Source organism: Engystomops pustulosus, chromosome 7 (assembly GCF_040894005.1).
Source record: "Engystomops pustulosus chromosome 7, aEngPut4.maternal, whole genome shotgun sequence".
Taxonomy (NCBI): Eukaryota; Metazoa; Chordata; class Amphibia; order Anura; family Leptodactylidae; genus Engystomops; species Engystomops pustulosus.
This window is the reverse complement of record NC_092417.1, coordinates 151,613,697-151,635,138: the sequence shown is the minus strand read 5'-3', so window position 1 is coordinate 151,635,138 and position 21,442 is coordinate 151,613,697. Positions and strand designations below refer to the sequence as shown.

Below are 21,442 nucleotides of genomic sequence, written 5' to 3'. Positions count from 1 at the left end.
ACGCGCGCACAGCTGCAAAGTGAAGAATAGAATTAAAACATTAAAAACAGTGAAAACACGAACATTTAAGTGCAGAACACATTGAAAGAACACTATTCTTCACATTCCAGATGTTCCGAACATCTCCTAACTTAGCGGGAGACACGCGCGAACACCTGGAAAGTGAAGAATAGTGTTATTTCAATGTGTTCTTACAAGCAAAACATCAGTAAACATCTGGGATATTTTATTATGTAATAAAAATACTGTTCTTCACTTAATTTAATGCTCGATCTCGAGCCGGCGAGATACTCGTCTGAGTAACGAGCCGGTCCGAGTATACTAATACTCGATCGAGCAGTATACTCGGACGAGTATACTCGCTCATCTCTAATAGAGACGGATAAAATCTGGCACTGCCCAGCAGATCGGTAACTCCTTGTGATCTAAAGAAAATCTATACATAAAAATAGAATGGAATATTAGAATATCTGGCTCCCAGACAAAAAGTCTCCAACCTCACAGAGCGGAGTCTCCAGTACAATGTGACAGACAGAGCCCTGTTGTTACGTGCCGATAAATGGAATGGAAGCTGGAAAGGCTGATACTTATAATCAGCAATTAAAGGGAGGGAAGAGATGTTCTGCGTGTGTGTACAGAGGTAAAACAAAACTGTAATTAAAGGGATTTGAAAAATAAACTGATAGTGGGGGAAATCTAATAACAAATATAGTCAGTAGCTTATGAGGTCAATGATCGTGCAACACACGCCACTGAGGCTAGCATGTATGGAGATGTAGATGATGGTGGATGGCAGCTTGTAGGCTAGGACTGGAGTGGTTGGCTTGCCTACGGCCTAAAGCTTGTGTCATTATAGCACTATGTCCTAAAGTAGACCTCCCCCACCAGGGTGAAGCAAAGAGAAAAAGAGAGAGTTCAAATTTAGGTTTATTGTGAAAAACTCCAACAACAGCAACAGGGTAACAGACTGGTAACAAAATCCTTGAGAGCAGCAGATCTGTCAGTGGCTGGCTATGGCAGTAGTATATCTCCAGCTTAGGACCAGTGGTTAGTGTGGCTGGAATCAATGTCCTTTCTGTAGAGGAGCTGGACTGGCTCTGCTGCATGGGCGGTACGATTTAGCACGATCTATGGGTGTCAGGAATGATTCTCTGAACACCAGGCAAAGTCCAAGAGCAGGACCTTAAACCTGTCTCCTGACAGGTGGTAAGAGAAAGCCAAGGGCCAAGAAATAGACCCAGGACTTCAGACAGGCCTTATGTTTATATCTGTGGTTACAAATCTGGGGGGACAATTGTTATAGACATAATATAAGTAGAAAATAGTTAACTCTTACAGGTCACTCAACAGTATATATGCACATATAGGGAACAATACTCACAAAGCATTCAATGCAGTAATGTGGGTATATGATAAGATAGGTTAGGGCAATGCAGCTCGGGTAAGGGGATGAAGTTGTACTTCTACACCTGGTTGAGTGTAAGCCAGTAAAATCAATACCTGAGTTGCTGGGACTACCGGAATGATCAGTTTCAACTGGGTCCAATTAGCATGAACACCAAGTGAATTTAGTTATGGCCCAACTCCTTGACATAACAATTGCCTTCAGAATTCCCATCACATGACATATCAGGATCAAAATAAACAGAGGGTTGTCAGAGTGACAGCTGGTAGGTGAATGCTTACTCCAGCCCTCCAGGGCTCTGGCAGGGCATTAACAATTCAACAGAATTCTCATGTCCCGCTAAAAGTCATTGCTATGTAAGGACTTTCTTAATTTATTTCACGTGATTATAAAGCAATGAATACAACATATACTACATGGCAACAAAACTAATGAGCAATACATATAGTGAAAACCGCATTCCACGCTCATCTCAGCGTACAGGCGTGCGTCTATTCTCAGCATAACAGTGTAATACACAATAATAAACAACTTCTCATAAACTTACAACTGCGCAACCCCTCCTGTCCGCAGACAGTCACGCACAGGATGTGATGTGTATGTATATGAATTTTTTTAATAGGCCGGAGGCTTATACATAAGGAAACTCTGCAGAATATTGTGGGAGACCACAGAGATGAAAGAAGCGGTCTAACCTGTCCTACAGTCTTCATACACAGTCATACTCTCACAAGGAGGAAGGGGGAGGGCGGCTGCCTAATACCACAGTCATCTACAGTCATCACAGCTTCATTTAGGACACAGAGTAGAGTGACGCATGCAGGGGTGAACCTGGCCTCCCTGCTGCCTGAGGCAAGCTATAGGAAGACCCCCCCCCCCCATGTCCAGTCACATAATTATATATTATGCTTAGTGCAAATAATCAATTAGAACCCCCGTTCCAGTAAACCATGAGGATCCCAAATAATTGTATTGCATATAACAATAGCAGCTGATCTGGTATCTGTATATACTGCGTGCACAGTACATTTTGGGTCTCCATACTAATGTTGTTCTCTTCAGCCTGCCACCCCAGACCAAGCCAGGACATGCCACGGTCATGGTTATTTCAATGCAGCATGTCCTGACCCAGGTTGGCTGCTTTTTACCAGCCTTAGTGGTCTGCATGATGCCGCCCTCCTTCCTCAGTGTCCACCAGGGTGCGCTGCCCGAGGCGAGATTCTCAAATCACCTCATGGGTGGTGTGCCCCTGGATGGTTTGCCTCATTCAGTGAGCTAAAACCTCAGCAACAAAGGACATTCATGTATTATATGGGAAATGCTATTAGAATCTTGTACTTACCCTGCTAAAGTTTGTTAATAGGGGCCAACCCCATTTAAGGCTCATTTCACATGCAGAAAAAATGCATGTAAAACCACACAATTTATATGTTTGTATTTTGTGCAGTTTTGTCTTAATAATTTGGAAGCAGACTTACATGTGGTTTTCCACAAGCATATTTTTGACTTTTTACGTACCTGTGATCTGTAATCATATATGGGAAAATCTGTATGAAGTTAGCATCAACGCTAAATTTGCTTGCAGATTTATTACAGATTCAATGCGGATTTTCACAAGCTTACAGACACCGTCCTATCGTGGGTGCAGGTAAGTGGTGTCAAGCGACACTTTTTTTTCCAAAAAATGCGGCGGCTTTTCCTAATCCGCTGGGTTTTCGTACGGCCACGCCCCCGATTTCTGTCGCGTGCATGCCAGTGCCGATGCGCCACAATCCAATCGCGTGTGCGCCAAAATCCCGGGGCAATTCAGGGAAAATTGGCGCAAATCGGAAATTTTCAGATAACCCATCGGAAAAACCGCAATTCGGGCCCTTAGTAAATGACCCCCATTGTGCACATTGCTTTTCCAAAATCCAAAAAATGTTAATGTAAAACACGAAAGAATCCATGCAGAAAAGGCTGCACAAAATATTGCACAATACAACTAGGGGTTGTCTGTAAGTCGAGTGTCCTTAAGTTGGGGACTGCCTGTACTACGCTATTGTGCAATACTGTGCAATTTAAAAGAAACTCTAAAAACACCCAAGTGGCTGGAGCACAGATAGGCAAAACACTCCTGGACAGGCCAAAGTGTCAGAAGTCACATGGACACATTAGATTGTGAGCCCCATTGAGGACAGCGACCGATTTGGCAAAGCTCTGTGCAGCGCTGTGTAATCTGGGTGCGCTATATAAATAAGAATTATTATTATTATAGACACAGCGGCCAATCAGTGAGCTCAGTATGAGACCCCACTGAGACCACACACCCCTTTAGGAAAGTAAAGTCCAGACTCTAGAAAAAAAAAAGTGGCAACTTTATTTCATATCTATAAAGTCACCAGAACCGGTCTACAATTATCATTTGCATGTTTCAAAATCTGTTGGCTCCTAATCATAGCTTATACGGCATATAAAGAGTTACACATTCCCTAGCCTTGTACTGAAACACCCTGGCTAGGGCTGAGTCATTGCTGGAGACCCCTTGGCACCCAACACTCTTGGCTCACGCTTCGCTAACCCTCCCCTAGCTACGACTCAGGTCCTCTAGGCATATTAGGCATCACTTTGTGTGGATAGGCTAATGGGGTCAATTAGAGGCTCTGTATTTTCTCTACAGTACAGGCGGTCCCCTACTTAAGAATACCCGACTTACAGAGGACCCCTAGTTACAGAAGGACCCCTCTGCACACTGTGACCTCTGGTGAAGCTCTCTGGATGCTTTACTATAGTCCCAGACTGCAATAATCAGCTGTAAGGTGTCCGTAATGAAGTTTCATTGATAATCCTTAGTCCAATTACAGTACAGCAAAAAATTTAGAAACTCCAATTGTCACTGTCTTGTCTGGATCTACAATTATAAAATATACAGTTTCGACTTACATACAAAATTCAACTTAAAACAAACCTATGGAACCTATCCTGTACGTAACCCGGGGACTGCCTGTATATGTAAGGCCTATTCTTGAATATCTATACATTAATGATGCCCCATCTGCCACTTCCAAGCTGTCACATTTCTGAAAATTAACAGAATGTTCCCTAATATCCACAGAAAAATGACACAACAATAATGTAGCTGAAAATCACCAGGCATAATTATGATTTGTTTAGTTATTCTTTTATAATTTTTGACTTCAGAGAAGATGAGGGATCCCAGCTGAACATGGCCCCTATCTATTCTCTCCTCACCACCCGCTAGAGCTCTCCCTGGGCCGCGCTCCTCCCTTCTCTCCGTCACCCCCTCCCTTCTGTGATCGCCCAGTCATGGCCAAATTCTTAGAACTGTTTCTCTTGTTTGCAAACCACAAACCAGCGACGTCACCGGCAGCAGGGAAATCCTTCTACACAGCAAAGAGACCGAGGGGGGGGGGGGGTGGAGAACAAGAGACAGGTGGGGGGCTCACAGCGTGGAGGTCTATGGAAGATGCACAGGAAATATAAAAGATGGGAATCAATAGAACATTTAGGATAAAGCAAAAACATAATCTATCCGTACTAAAATGTCTAAGTGGCGAGTAAATGGAAGTCAGGCATACTAGAGAATAGAGGGGGAGGGAGTCAGAAGAGGGAACTAGTCTGGCTGACGTTACATTTATGTCAGGGAGAGTGCTGGGGTAGCTCATGGGGTGCGATTGTGCAATACTTGCCAAACGCATTTCATAGATTAATGCTCTTCCATATATTCCACATCTCACCATATTGACAGCCTTTGCAATGGTATATTTCTCTGATTGCTGAATACATCTTTCAACTATATACTCTGCCTTTCAGTTCATTCAGAGCTTCTGCAAAGCTATATATATATATATATATATATATATATATATATATATATATATATATGTTAATTACCTTTGTATTGCATGTGTCTGTTACTTTCTCATATATTTGTCCCGTTTCTGTTCTAACTGATTTAAAGGACATCTATCACCACATTTAGGGGTGGTAGACTGTCACCAAATGCATGCTCGTTACCTTAGGCCAGTGATGGTGAACCTTTTAGCAGCCGAGTGCCCAAACTGCAACCCGAAAACCCTGCTTATTTATCGCAAGGTGCCAACCAAAAATTAAAGCAGTATCTTATTGCTCCTTCTTCCACAACTTTCAATCATATTGGGCTCCTGAGGACAGCATCACATTAGAAAGATGGAAAATTTTCATAATTTTAGGTTCTTTACAGTTTCCCTCTGTACATAGAGAATCGTGGGGCCAACAGATGGCCCTCCAAAGATAATCCGACCCTGTCTAATTCTCCCTCTTCCTACAGTCCCAAGTAGTAAGAAGTAAGTATCAAAATATGACAGAAAGCAGCATCTTTTAAGTTGCTTGGAACTGCAGGAAGATTCTTTGAGTCTTGTCTGGTGTGCTGGGGTGATGGCCCGGGTGCCCACAGAAAGGTTCGCCACCATTGCCTTAGGCGTTAAGTGGCAGTCCTTCTGCCACTTTCCTGTACGACTGCTACACTGAAATACAGACTTTATAACTTTATGCAAATGAGCCGGAGGCGCTCACCCGTCTGCTAGCCGAGTGCCTCCTGGCTCTGTTCGAATATAAAATATGCATGCCCCCTCATTTATATTCCACTATTTCGCCGGCCACAAGTGCTGCAAACAGCCGGTGATGTTACTTGCCCCCAGTAGTATACAGCCTGCCCCCAGTAGTATACAGCCTGCCCCCAGTAGTATACAGCCAGTCCCAGTAGTATACAGCACTGCCCCCAGTAGTATACAGCACTGCCCCCAGTACAGCTTGCCTACAGTAGTATACAGCCTGCCCAGCATTTAAAGAAAATAATAAACTTATATACTCACCCTCCGGTGGCCCCGACATGCAGCGCTGCTCCCCCGATATCCGCGCGGGTCCTCTTCTGGCTTCTGCGCCCGTCTTCTTTCTTCTCTAACTTCGTGCTGGGCGCCGCCATTGTTCTCCCCCGGACGGCGCCTAGTATGACGCGCCACTGCTGACGTCATATAGGCGCCACCTGGAAGAAAAACATGGCGGCGCCCAGCATGAAGTTAGAGAAGACAGCAGACGGGCGCGGAAGCCAGAAGAGGACCCGCGCGGACATCGGGGGAGCAGCGCTGCAGGTCAGGGCCACCGGAGGGTGAGTATATAAGTTTATTATTTTTTATGACTGTATGACTTATGTATGACTCGTGTATAAGCCGAGGGGACATTTTTCAGCACATTTTTTGTGCTGATAAACACGGCTTATACACGAGTATATACGGTACAAATTGCAGTATAATATTCTGACAAGTATGCTGCAGTTACACATTGCAGTATAATATTCTGACAAGTATGCTGCAGTTACACATTGCAGTATAATATTCTGACAAGTATGTTACGGTTAGAAAAATAGCAATTATCTTTGTCTAAAAATATTTTCTGTTTTCTCTCAAATGTTTGCTATTGTTGTTTTACTTGTTTACCGTCCATCTATTCCACCAGTACCAACTATCCACATCAATGCCTCACTTCTTCACTCACCTTTGTATACCACTTACACTATATACGTTATAAAACCATACTAACTTATCACAGTGTTCTGTGGTGACGCAAGAAATAACTTTATATAAACCTCTGAAGCATCTTTTGTCTCTATTATTTCTCCTCCTGTTTGCTGCGGGGGGCATCTCCTAACCCAGGCCCACCTTCCTCTTAACTAACCTTATTAGAATTCAGTGTTACCCTTTTCTCCTTCTCCTCCACCCGTAACCCCTTTTAAATGTGCTCTATGGAACGCCCACTAGAATCTGTTCATGACCTCTTTCTTTCTAAGTCCTTTGACCTGCTGGCCATCACTGAAAAAAGCTCACTAACTTTATTGACCATGTTTTTACATGTAGGGGATGATCAGGAAAGATAACCGGAGTGTTGTAACTAAGTTCGAATACAGATTGTCATGAGCCCTGGGTTGTATGAAAATTGTGGGCTGTAGAAGTCTAAATTTTTTTTTGATGGTTTGACATCTAATGCATACACATGGCACCATGCTCAAGCTTCCTTAAAGGTCCGATTTCCTTTTGGCAGTTAAAGGACCTTTAAAAGGTTTCAGTGCTGGAGGTCCTTCTCCTTATTACCGCTTTAAAGGAGTATCAAACGTGAATGGTTTGGATGACCATGGGCCTTTGGTCTCAGGTTACTGCCCAAGCTGCCCAAAATATAGTCCAACACTGCTTCTAACTGTAAGTATAATATCTCCACAACAATGCTCCCAGTTTAATAATTAACTTCTGAACTGAAAAATTCTGTTGTTGGTCAAATAATAGGACCTTTCATCACCTCCACCAAATCTTAATCTTTTCTTCATTCGATTCACTCCGCGTCATAGATTCAGGAACAGCGAAAAACGTTCCCAAAGCCTCCATAGTTTCTAAGTAACAGGTGAGTGGTCCCAATTGGCATTTTGGCCTAGTACCGCCCACTATAGTGACCCTAATTATCATACTAGGTGCCAAAATGAACAACTGATTGCTTGGGAATGGTGGGGCTATGAAACAAGATCCAAATTTGGATTCCAATCAGTGGAATGGCCCCTATTAAATTATGTCAAATGTAGGAGCAGGTGACAGGTCCCAGAATTCACCATAAGTTCATTAGTCTGGAAGGAACAGAATGTGCCCTCATGTTTACAGAGACAACAGGAGACTCTCCGAGATCACAAGCAGAGTGTAAAATCAACATAAGAAAGACAGATCCGTCCAAGGAGACACTAATAAAGGTAAAAATCCACGAAAAGAAAAATTTGTGCGTCTCATACTCTCAGTACAAAATCTGAGACATCCAGAGGTCCCATTAAAGAAAACACTAAATCCTACATTTCATCTTTGTTGTCTCCTTACAGGTTAGACGAGTATTCCCTCACGTGTATCGCTCCGACCTGTGCCATGTATGGGCGGACAGACAGGCGTCGCCTGTAGTGTGCCATTGTATATGCATGGATACTTCTGTAAAGCCTACCCTTTCCTATATAGTGTATACATAACAAGTAACCCAGCCAAAAAGTGTGTCATAAATAGGACCAAGAGCGAATAATACAATGTCCAGGAGTCTACAACTCACAGACCAGACTGCAATGCCAGGCAGTCCCCGGGTTACGTACAGGATAGGTTCTGTAGGTTTGTTCTTAATTTGTATGTAATTCGGAACTGTATATTTTATAATTGTAACCCCAGACAAATGTTTTTTGGTCTCTGTGACAATTGGATTTTAAAAATGTTGGATTGTCATAAGGATTAACAATAATGCTTCATTACAGATACCTCTTGTTCCAGCTGATTATTGTAGCCTAAGGCTAAAGTACAGTAAATTATCAAAATCCAGACGACCGTTTGTAACTAGGGGTCGTCTGTAAGTCGGGTGTTTTTATGTAGGGGACCGCCTGTAAATGTCTTCTGAATCATAACTTGTTTATTGTAGACAATGCGTTTCGGGGAAATACCTGATCAAGGAGAACGTCCTTCCCCAAAACGTTTTGTGTACAATAAACATCAACATATGATCTAGTCCTTATTGGCTACTTATTGCCTATTGTATCCCGGACAATGGGAAATTAAGAACCACAAGAGCAATGATTTCAAATGTGTATCATCAAAAATCTTTATTGACAACATACAAAACAAAACGAGTTAGTTTAACCGCCCCAAAATCATCCTAAAATTAGGGTATAATTGACATTGACATTGTATAAAAAATCTGAACCTCTCCCTGTCATTCGCTCACAACATTTGGTATAAACCTTATTGGCTACTGTGCAGCTCATTGGATCATCAAGTTTTTTCTTCAGTGAAATACATTTAATTCATTATGGTCCTTGGCAAAGTCCAAGGTCGAAAGGGTGTTTTGCTCTCAGCATCACCATACATATACCGTATTTTAAGGTTCACCATTTAGCCCACCCACTGATGTATTTGTCCACTTATTTTACCGTGTGTTTCTCGTATTCTACCTCGACAACAGATGTTGGGGGATATAGATCAGAATGTCAGTCAGAATGGCTCATATTTTGCCGTGGAGATAATAAGTTGTAATTTATTCTCCTCCTCTCCATACACTGAACATGGGGAAGAATACAGCAGCTAAAAGGGAACCTGTCATCAGAAAAGTCATTTTTACATGATGACAGGTTCCAACAGTCTCTGTGAAGTTGATTTTTTTTAAAATTGCCTTTGTGGTGCATCTGGAGAAGTTGAGGAAGGGGGAAGGCAATGAGTGAGGAGGAATAAATGAGTAGAAAACTGGTACTGTTTGTGCTGCCCCGACTCCCCCCTCCCCCCCTGCTACCATTCAGGGTTTACCACACAAAGATGGTAGGGAGCCAATAATGTAATGTTAAAGAAAGAATTAAAAATCATTCGAATTATTCTGATGCACGACAAAGGCATTTTTAAAATTAAAATACCGGAGGCTATTGGAATAAAAATGACCTTCCTGGTGACAGGTTTCCTTTCATGGTTTATTGGTGCCTTTAAAAGAGTTGTTTTTTGAGATTTTTGTTTTTAAGATGTAAACTTTTAGACTGAAAGTTATGTAAAACAGAACTGCTCTGACATTCATCTATAACTATTAAAGGTAACCTGTCACCAGGTTTTACCCCATTAAACCACTGAAGAAACCTCACTTGTTTCCCTATTAAAATTGTCTGCCAAAGTCAGGCAAATATGACTCTTCTCACCTCACTTTCACATGAGATGAGTCAAGTTTAGTGGTTGCAGGGGGCTCATTTCAGAAGCCCCTTTCTTCTGTTCTATAGTACCTTGTAACATGCTTTTTGAGTCATATTAAAGATTAGAATCTCATCTTTCAGATCATCAGGCTTAGGGTTCTGTAAGGTAAAACTGGACAAACAAGCAATTACAAAATAGGCAGGATCTGTATCTACAGACTCAAAAGCAAGTTCATAGATGCTATAGAACCAAAGATATGGGGTCTGCAGTGACATCCTCACGCAACCACTAAAGTTAACTCTGACATGTAAAAATGGGGTGAGAAGAGTCATATTTGGGATTTCACATAAAAGACATTTCATACCTTACCTGAGGGGGTTGCTAGTTTAGCGGGGTAAACTTGGTGACAGGTTCTCTTTAAAGGAAACCTACCACTTGAAGTGGAAGGTATAAGAGGGAATTACCGAGCACCAGCTCAGGGTGAGCTGGTGCCGGAGCTTATTTTTGTTAGTGTTTTAAACCGCAGTATCGCGGTTTAAAACACTTTTTAAACTGTATGGCCGAAGCTGCTTTGGCGCAGGAAGGTACGCGCTCGGCGCACCATGCGCGCGACCGTGCACACGGCTACATAGGAAGTGAATGAGAGCTGCGGGGACGGTCGCGCGCATGGTGCACCTCCCTGCGCCGAAGCAGCTTCGACCATACAGTTTAAAAAGTGTTTTAAACCGCGATACTGCGGTTTAAAACACTAACAAAAATAAGCTCCGGCACCAGCTCACCCTGAGCTGGTGCTCGGTAGTTCCCTCTTATACCTGCCACTTCATGTGGATAAGTTTCCTTTAATGATCCGGACTATTGTCTCCATGGCTTTTTCTATTGTTGTCTAACTTTTCTATATTTGTGCCTGTGCGGCTCTGATTGTGAAGATCGCAGCATGCAGTGGGCGCATCCCTGCCCAAGAATGGGAATTTTTTGTGCTCTGCATCCTTAAAACTGGCAGACTTCTCTTCATGGCTGCCAAAATCGCACAAATTTGATTAACAAGTTCCTCACGTCTTGCTACAATGCAAAAAACTCTCTCTAAATGGGGAAACCCTTGTACTCTCAGTAAGAAGGTCATCGAATACAAGTGTGCAAGACTGGATCTCTGTGGGTTTGTCCTGAGATTCATTTTCTTCACAGGACTATCACAGCAGTACCTTAAAGGGAACCTGTCATCAGGAGCCCTTTTTCTGGCTCCATCATATCCCCACTGAAAATAGTGTACACATTGCCAAAGAGTTTTTTTTATAGTAAACAGGCTTTTACCAAAAAATAGATAAGTTAGATCAAAGTTTAACTTTCTTTATGCAGAGCTGTGTCCCATGGGAGTGGCCTGTGAGGAGTGGGGCAGACATGTATGATGTCCTGAGGGGAAACGATGAGGGGATGAGATATGGGGGACATGGGAGTTTTTTTCTTATTTGAAACCAATGCATGACGAAGCGGTTTCCCGAAGGTGGGGCGAAACCATTCCTCATTGGCCACTTCCAGGGGACTGGGGACACAGCTCTGCATACAGAAAGGTAAACTTTAATCTAACTTAGCTTTTTGTGGCAAAAAACTGTATTACTATAAAAAAAACTCTTTGGCAATGTGCACACTATTCTCTATGGGGACATGGGGGAAGCCAGAAAAAGGGCTCCTTAAGACAGGTTCCCTTTAAAGGGGCTCATCCCACCATTAAATATAATGTTCATTGCATAAGCTATTGACAGCTATTTCTATGCTGATCCAAATGATCCAGTGAGACATTATAACAATAACTTACATTTTGTTGGGCCCCTTGATGTTCAAAGTATATAACAATATGCATGTTCATCTTCTGAACTTATTGCCCGAAGACACACATGCCCAGTCACAAATGCCACAGCCAGGCCACTGCAGAGTAGCCAATAGCGGTAGTTTTATGTCCTGTTTGTCAGGAAAGGAGCAAAGCCTCAGCATGCCGGGGAGTAAGAATGGAGGTCACAAACAAATTACCGTATATACTCGAGTATAAGCCGACCTGAGTATAAGCCGAGGCCCCTAATTTTACCACAAAATACTGGGAAAACCTATTGACTCGAGTATAAGCCGAGGGTGGGAAATGCATTGGTCACAGCCGCCCAAGTGTATATAGCCAGCCAGCCCCTGCCCCAGTGAATATATCGCCAGCCAGCCCCTGCCCCAGTGTATATAGCCTGCCAGCCCCTGCCCCAGTGTATATAGCCTGCCAGCCCCTGCCCCAGTGTATATAGCCTGCCTGCCCCTGCCCCAGTGTATATAGCCTGCCTGCCCCTGCCCCAGTGTATATAGCCTGCCAGACCCTGCCCCAGTGTATATAGCCTGCCAGACCCTGCCCCAGTGTATATAGCCTGCCAGACCCTGCCCCAGTGTATATAGCCTGCCAGACCCTGCCCCAGTGTATATAGCCTGCCGCAGCTGCCAGACAGATCGCACAGAAGATATACAGGGGTCGTCGGAAAGGTGAGTTTAGATATATTTATTTTTTTGACTCGAGTATAAGCCGAGTTTGGGTTTTTTAGCACATTTTTTGTGCTGAAAAACTAGGCTTATACTCGAGTATATAAGGTATATGTAATTCTACATAGAATAATTCAGGGTATGTACCATGAAAATGGGGGCTCAAAATATAGTATGAAATTCATTTAAAAGTAGGTTGTGTTGCTTTTATACACAGGCAAAAACATTAAAGGACATCTACAACCAGGATGAAGGATTGTAAACCAAGCACTGACATATTGGTGTGTGCCCCCTCTGGCAGGATCTGCTCTTTTTGCTTCTTATGCCTTGCTTTATACAAAAAAGTGAACTAGGAATAATCGGTTGATATTGCAAGTAAGTCAAAAAAAGTCAGAAGAAACCAGAACAGAAAATTTGCTTTGGATATTCATTCTCATCCGCCACCATATACCCCCTTGGATCCATTAGTACTTGACCTACAATGTATCCTAGCTATACCCTTGCATCAAAATAGATACGTATGCACAAAAAGAGACACTTCTGTATATTAGACAATTACACCCTGTAGATATGTAGAAGCATGTGCGTCATTTTAAGTTGATGTTGACCATTATACAACCTGTATTCTGCATTTTTTCATATATTTTTGGATTGCGGCATAGTTAACCCCTTAATGGCCAGGCTCTTTTTTGTTTTTACAGTTCCATTTTTTCACTCCCAACCTCCTTACTCATTGGCTATGGTACTACCACGGGGATGCTAAATTTATTGTTTCATTGGGGCACATTTACTAAGGGCCAGCGGACCGCATTTCCGCCGGGTTTCCCGACTATTTCTGCGCCGCATTTAACAGTGGTTTTTGGGGCACACGATCAGATTTTGGCACAATCGCGCCGACTTTCATGCGACACAAATTGGGGGCGTGGCCGTCGGACAACCCGACTGATTCGGGATTTAAAATTCAAATTGCGTCGCAAGACATGCACTTACATACACCGGGAAGAAGATGGTGAACTCCAGCGGACCTCAGTGGGGAAGCGACACATGCAGGATCTTGGACGTACGATCTTGTTGAATCGCGGCAGACTTCATCCTCGTCGGACAACGCACCTCGGGGATCGTGCAGGGACCGGGTAAGTTAATGTGCCCCATTGTGTTTTAATACATTTTGAAAAATTAAAACCTGTCTGTTTGGCAATCTTCTGGCACTAATAACTTTTTAATACTTCGGTGTATGGAGCTGTGTGACATGTCAAATTTTGCAGGATGAGCTGACATTTTCATTGCTATAATCTTGGGGGCTGTATGGCCTTATGATCACTTTTTATTACATTTTTTATAATGGCGAAAAAAGTGGCATTTTTGAAATATAGGCGCTATTTTATGTTACAGAGTAAAACGCCGGGAATAACCATTATTATAATTTGATATATTGGACATTTTGGGATGCGGCAATACCTAACATGTTTATGATTTATACTGTTTATTTTTATAACAGTTCTAGGGCAAGGGGGTGATTAGAATTTTCTGTTTATTTAAATTTAATTTGACTTTTTTACCTTTTTTTTTTTTTACTATTTTTGTAGGCTGGGTTGTCTGATTAATCCAACCATATACTCTCATACTACAGTAAAGCAGTATATGGTGATTTTACACGTGATGTGCCACTGGCAAATTGTAACAGATCTGCAGAAACAATACAGCCGTTAAGGTGTCAGATTGTCGCTCCCTGATGATGTCATGGAGTGAAGATCTCAGAGAAGATGGCGGCGCAAACTAGTTTCCAGTTTACAACTGCTGCAACGATTACAGGGTCAAAAAATGTGGCCACATTATAAACACCAGCAATATGCAGCAAACACCCACCTTGTATGGAGAGGACTCAGTCCGTGAACCCTCTCGATACACCCTCAGCCGACATGTAACTGATAACGTCAGTTATCGGTAAGGTGTTAAAATGTCTCTAAAAGGGGTTGTTCACGTTCAGCAAATAATTGATATTGTTTGTGTAAAGGAAAGTTATACAATTTTTGCATATAGTTTCTGTATTAATTCTGTTTTTTAGATCTCTGCTTGCTGGTCTATAGGAAGCTTCATTGTTTACTTCATGTGGATAAAACATACCCCTGGTCAATCGACGTCACACAAGTGGACGGCTTGTTATAGTATTCAGATTTGTGTGGAATAAGGAGCCATGAACCTGTGTGACATTGCATTCAGTTTTTAGTCACAGGAAGTGAACAATGAAGTTTCCTATAGAATGACAGCAAGCAGAGATCTAGAAAACAGGGAGGAATTGATACAGAAAGTATATTTAAAAACTGTATAGCTTTTCATTACACAAACAATATCAATTGTTGGCTGAAAGTGGACAACCCCTTTAACAGTTAATGTGTTGCTGTATCTTCCATCTGTCACTGACTACATTATTTATAGGACATCATCTTCCATTATCATGCAGTTCCACCTCTGACGCCTCTATTATATAAAGGAGCCACATCTCTTCTATCTCTTCTACCACAGAGGTCTTTCTGTAAAATTACATACAATTTGTAGTAATGTTTGCTAAATGACTGTATAAGACAGTTGATTGGATGGTTTGTAGTGTAGTATTTTATTTGTATATGTCCCCTATGATTTGTAAAGTGCTACGGAATAGGATGGCGTTATATAAGTAAAGATTATTATTGTCATTATCATTATTATTATTAAAAGTTATAGTTGCAATAACAAAGATTAATGAAAATAAATTTGAAAACAAGGAAATTGCTTTAAAGGGGATGGCCACAATTACCAAGGTTTACCCATATGCTAATAGGATCACCCATATTTTACTTAGCCTTTCTACTAGTCACGCTCTTTGGCAAGCCTCGGAATGCCCCTGAGTCAGATTTGGGGAATCTACTGTCTGGATCTACTAAGGAGTCTAAGTGGCACCCGGTTTTCACCAGAGCCCGCTGCAATGCAGGTGCAGACTTGCTGCGGCAAGGTACCACCAGGTCTCTCCACAGGCACAACTTTGTCCGCGGTGGTGGCCAAGGCGAGGTGCAGAATTGTGAGGAAGAGACAGAATCGGGGACAGGCAGGAGGTCAGGACAGCCAGCACGGGATCAGAGTCGGGGATGTAGCGGAAGGTCAGGACGGGCGGCAGAGAATCGGAGTCAGGAACAGAAATCGAGGTCACAACAGGAAATCACAATAAACGCAGGGAAGCTTTGTCAAAGTCACGAGGCACAAAGATCCGGCAGGGGACACAGGAAGTGGCTGGCTATTTATCAGGACGGCCAGCCAGCGCCAATTATCTTACAGAGCCGGCGCGTGCACTAAGAGACAGGGATGCGGGTGCGGGTACTGCGGAGACCGCCTCTGGAGCGTGGGGAAGGTGAGTGAGGCTGCAGACTGCCTCCGGGGGTACAGGGAGGCACACGGGTGCTCCTGTGACCCGGGATGAATGCCGATTGCTGTACAATTTCCAACAAACCCATAAAAAATTATGAGATTTGATCACACATTTAAGGGGACAAGATCCATAAATTTAGTGGGGGTTCAACTGCAACGCCAACTGATCCACAACTTCTTCCTTATAGTGTTGGTGGACAAACCCCTTACCAGATATGAAGGAACATGGATGCCACGGAAGAAATATTTTACTAAATAATTCTCCTCTGTGTGAAAATCTGTCCAAAAACATTGGGAAATATAAATCTATACGTATTCGTTGCTTGTTTTGTCCCGGCTCTTTTTGGCAATATTTTTGGAAAGTACAGATGCTTTCATAGGAAAAAAAAAATTAAACCAACAGACCATGGAGCAAAACCCCTGTATGCAGCAGATTTCCTTCCTGCACATGCCCATTCCACGTGACATTGTACCATTCATTTTCCAATGACATCATAGCTTTACAAATGGTTAAGAAAACACAGAAAACCTTTTTTCGGAATACTGGGCGACTGCCAGCTCTTTCTTCATTATAGTCTGCGGGAGAAACCATAAAACCTAAACTTATCAAAGTGCCATAAAACTAGTTACTAGTTCTCAGTCAGTAGGAAACAACGTGATAGTTAATGTATAATAGATTTGTAATATTAGGCAATAGTCCTATCCCATTGTCCCATAACTGTTGTAAAAATGGGGTGCACTATGGAGGCACAGCCTGGCAAGCGAGTACTGCAATGGTTAATGGCACCCATACATTGAGCATATTGAAATCCATAATATATGGTCCTTCATACACCCAACATCTGGCACCGCAGGGGGCTACGTGTGCTGCCTAAATATATACAGACAGTCCCGGGTTACGTACAGGATAGGTTCTATAGGTTTGTTCTTAAGTTGAATTTGTATGTAAGTCAGAAATGTATATTTTATAATTTTTTTTTGTCTTTGTGACAATTGGATTTTAAAAATGTTGGGTTGTCATAAGAACCAGGAATAACAATAACGCTTCATTACAGACACCTGTAATAAATGTTACAGCTGATTATTGTAGTCTGGGGCTAAAGTACAGTAAATTACCAACATCCAGAGGTCCGTTTGCAACTAGGGGTCGTATGTAAGTCGGGTGTTCTTAAGTAAGGGATCGCCTGTATTTGCGTATGCCATATCTAGTACATAGGTTACTATAACATATCTTATATTCTAGATATGATGTGATGCTGTAATGTAATATTAGCCATAAACATACCCAAAGGCATTGGCAAACTATGCCCTGTATATAAGACTCATCAGTCTGATCACATAAATTTGGGCAAAATGGGGCACATTTACTAAGATTCCGCAGGCCGCGATTCTGTCGGGTTTCCCGAATATTTCCTTTTTGCGCCGAATTTCCCACACGATCGGATTGTGGCGCACCGGCGCCGGCTTGCATGCGACAGAAATTCGAGGGCCGTGCCGTCGGACAACCCAACTGATTCGGACAAACCGCAGAATTTAAAAAAGGAATTGTGTCGCAAGATCAGCACTGACATGCACCGGGACGAAGATGGTGAACTCCGGCGGACCTGAGCTGGGAAAGCGACACATGCAGGAAATTGGATGCACGATCTTAGTGAATCGCAGCAGACCCGAATCCTTGTCGGACAACGCACGGCGGGAATCGTGACAGGACCGGGTAAGTTAAACTGCCCCATTAGGTTTTATTCCTGCCTTCCTAAGCTGATATAGATGCATTGAAAGTACATGACAAGCCAAGTGTGCATGTGTGTGTGTGTCATGGCTATGCCCCATAAGCATAATTCATTCAGCAATGTATGGACAGCAGTCGGATTCTGTATGCATGTCAGGGATGAGGACGTACACCTACACTACTAAATATGTATTTTTTTTACATTAAAGTGTTTTTTTAACTTTAAACATGGCTGCTGTATTCCACAAACAGCTCCGCTCCTGACCATATTTAGCACGTGGTGTTGCAATTAAGCTCCAATAATTTCTATACAGGTGAGCTGCAATACCAGAATCAAGCATTGACAGGTGTGGCGCTATTTTTCAAAGACAGCAGCCATGTTTTTCCTCTGTGCAACCCCTTTAAGGCCAGCAGCACTTAATAATAATAATTCCTTAATTTATATAGTGCACACAGAGCACGCCAAATTGGTCCCTGTCCCCACGGGGCTCACAATCTAATCAACCCACCAGTATGTTTTGGAGTGTCGGAAGAAACTGGGGGACCCAGAGGAAACCCACACAAATACAGAGAGAACATACAAACTCTTTGCAGATGTTGACCATGGGACTTGAACCAAGGTCCCCAGCCCTGCAAGGCTGTAATGCTAACCACTAAGCCACCATGCACATAATATTGTCAGTCTGTGAATTAATCATGATTGCAGTTCGGGGCTCCCGTTCTACAGGGAAGAAGGGACTCCTTGCATCATATATCACTCTAATGCACAAAATCTTGTATCTGCAATTGTGGTCAATGCATGAAATCTGACCTGTGAATCATGATGCACGGAGTGACCATAGCATTCTCCTTTTATCATGTTTTATCTAATAAATGACTAACAGAATCAACCAAACTAATACTAACAGATAAATTCTTGGCAACATCTTTCGATATATTCACTACAGTTAATAAAGACCTTATAGTATCACAACAAAGTAACAATCCTCTCTTCCCGCACTTAGTTATTCCGCAGCACCTTGGTGCAACATACGACATCTGCAATAGCGATACTACAAATCACACTCTTTTCCCACAAAATGAGCTCATGATGGAAACGTTACAGAATTCCCAGGAGATTGTGGCATCTCCATTCGGAACGGATAAAGAACAAGATTCGATTAATGGAAATATATGTTAACGGAAAGTCTCTGAGGCTAATGAACATGTGCTCTAAGTTATCAGCCGTCAAGATCCTAATCTGAAGGAGAAGCTGATAAATAACAGAACGGAGCTGGAGTCATAAGATGGGCTCACACTTTTATACATGTCAGATACTATGTAACAAGCAAGTAATTGTAATGCAGCTTCTATAGAACCAACCCCTAATGTGTTGTTACCAGCTCTGAAGATATGTGCAATCATATTTTTGTGTGTATTATTATGGATTTATATTCCAGGATTGTAACTGGACTTGGAGCAGTTGGGGATTGTCCTCACACCCTGTGTTCTTTCATCTCTGCATTAAAAATCCTCTAACCCCTCCCCTGTGCTGTAATATTTAACCAGAAGCTGAACTCTGAGCAGGGGGGGGGGGATCTCAAACAAGAGTGGTCCATGTCCAGCTACAATCCTGAAATACATTTTTTTTACTATCCTGCTTCTACTAACAACACACACAAAGGTAAGATTACACAGATCTCCAGGGCTGTTACCTAACACTGACTGCAGCTTTGTATGGTAAAAACTGCGGTAGCCTCTCTTTAAGCTGATATCTATCCAAAGTGTGATCAATTGTTGTTCCTGGGGTAACCACAATGAAGCATTGCACACAACTGGCAGCCTGCCACAGTAGATGAAAGCAGACAATAACCTTAATAGGACAGAAACATAACAAGAGGAAATACAAAGAGAATAGCTTGGATTATTATAAGACAGAGGAGTGATAACAGGAGTCCACCAGCTCCTAAATCACCTCACTGATAAAAAAAAAACAAAACATGTAAACGGATTGAAAAACATGGCTGCTTTCCTTCAAAAACAGCGCCATACCTGACCATGTTTGTGCTGGTATCGCAGCTCAGCTGTATGGATAATAATCCAGGCACTACTTATGGATAGGTGTGGAGCTAAGAAAGCAGCCATGTTTTGAAAGCACTGGACAAGCCCTTTAAGAAGCTTTACCGTCATTACTCTCCTGTTTAACGATAGAGAAAAAACAGCAGTGCTGTTTTATCTCCATTGTTATTTTTGGAGGGCCCCATAGCCTGGGCTCATCTGGTGTGCACCTACCTGCAGATAATTCAATGTAGAGCTGCTGGGACTTTCACATTGTATCTCCTGTTTACCAGTGATCTGCTCACCCCTCTCCATAAGGAGGCGTGCTGCCTGACCATACTTACGGCAAAAGATAGAGCATGCTCTAACTTTTTTCTGGTGATGGCACAGTACAACGACACAAGGCTAAACGCACACTGTAATAGATAGGTTGAAACAAGGCAGCCTCGGGTTCTAGCACCAATGGCGGCTGTTATTGGTGGGTGTTTGCTGCAACATGCAGCAAACACCCACTTTGTATGGAGAGGGCTCAGCCTGTGAGCCCTCTTCTTGCTCCCCCTAACGAAGCAGGACGTTCAGGAACGTCCAAATATGGTAAGGGGTTAAAGAGATCTTGTCAAGTCAATTTGGAACTCTAAACCACAGATCAACCTGTATGAGGGCTGCACGTGGAGAAAAAAAAACTTTTATACTTACCTAGACGATATCCGAAGATCCTGCGTGGGAGCCTCCTCTCGTGATGTGGCTAGTGAAGCTGGGATAATACCCCGGTTTAATTGCGCATGCACCATTCCTACAGTACTTGCACAGTGAAGCAGGGGTGTCCTGTGCCGGCTTCACTTGGTGCAACGAACAGTCGGGAAAAGGAACGAGGAAGGAAGTGAGCAAAAGTTTTTTTTTATATACATGCTTAAAGAAATCATACATGGCGATTTGGTATACTAAACCCCTGGTGGGAAGTTTTTTGTCACAAATCGCCACAAGGGCAGCTCTCCACTATGAACAAAATGGCTGACAGAGATTTCGACCTCTTCTCGCAGTAAGGAGAGCATCAGTCACAGGACGACTTGATTCATGATTAAACTCATTCTTGTGACAGATGTTGGCTGGCTCAGCCTTTTCTTACTGACATTTCATACCTAAATTGTCTAAAAAAATCATACTAACCAAACCCACCCTCTTATAAAAGCCGTCCCTGAACATCTCTATTGCATAGGAGCAGTAAGAAAACAAAGACATATATAGTAAAGCAAAGGGCTTTCCTATTTATAACTGGCACACATCTAGCGTGGAATAACCAGAGGGAATCCTATGACATATGTACAATTATTTTCCATGAATCCAAGTTATCTTTATGAAATCAGCCTAAGCCGATTTAATTAAAAACCCCATAAAAGGTAAAGCTCTCAGCTAACAAGATATTCCTAGCCCAAGGGGTATAACCTCAGCCGCTCATTTAATACACAGGGAACATTATAATCCAGATGGGATGGAAAATTAATGAAATGTACATTACAGAATAAAGTGGACAGGGGAGGGAGAACATTACCCCTCATCCTCCATAGCTTCAAAGGGCTTGTCTGAGAGGTGGTAGACAACTCAGACAAAGGATTTACCAGGCGATTCTTCTCGAACTGCCTCGGGAAAGAACACGCG

At 42.6% G+C, this 21,442-nt stretch overlaps 1 protein-coding gene across 3 annotated transcripts in view; it reads right to left on the bottom strand.

Moving 5' to 3' along the window:
* Window positions 1-21,442, bottom strand: part of LOC140071055 (inositol-trisphosphate 3-kinase B-like) — a 51,368-nt gene that overhangs the window by 18,718 nt on the left and 11,208 nt on the right. The window contains exon 1 of one of the 3 annotated variants that reach the window (XM_072118296.1): window positions 10,486-10,506. The exons of the other annotated variants lie outside the window; for them this stretch is intronic. The gene's annotated coding sequence lies outside the window, so the exon portion shown is untranslated. Of the gene's footprint in view, window positions 1-10,485; window positions 10,507-21,442 lie in introns of those variants that run through there. 3 annotated transcript variants of the gene reach the window in all.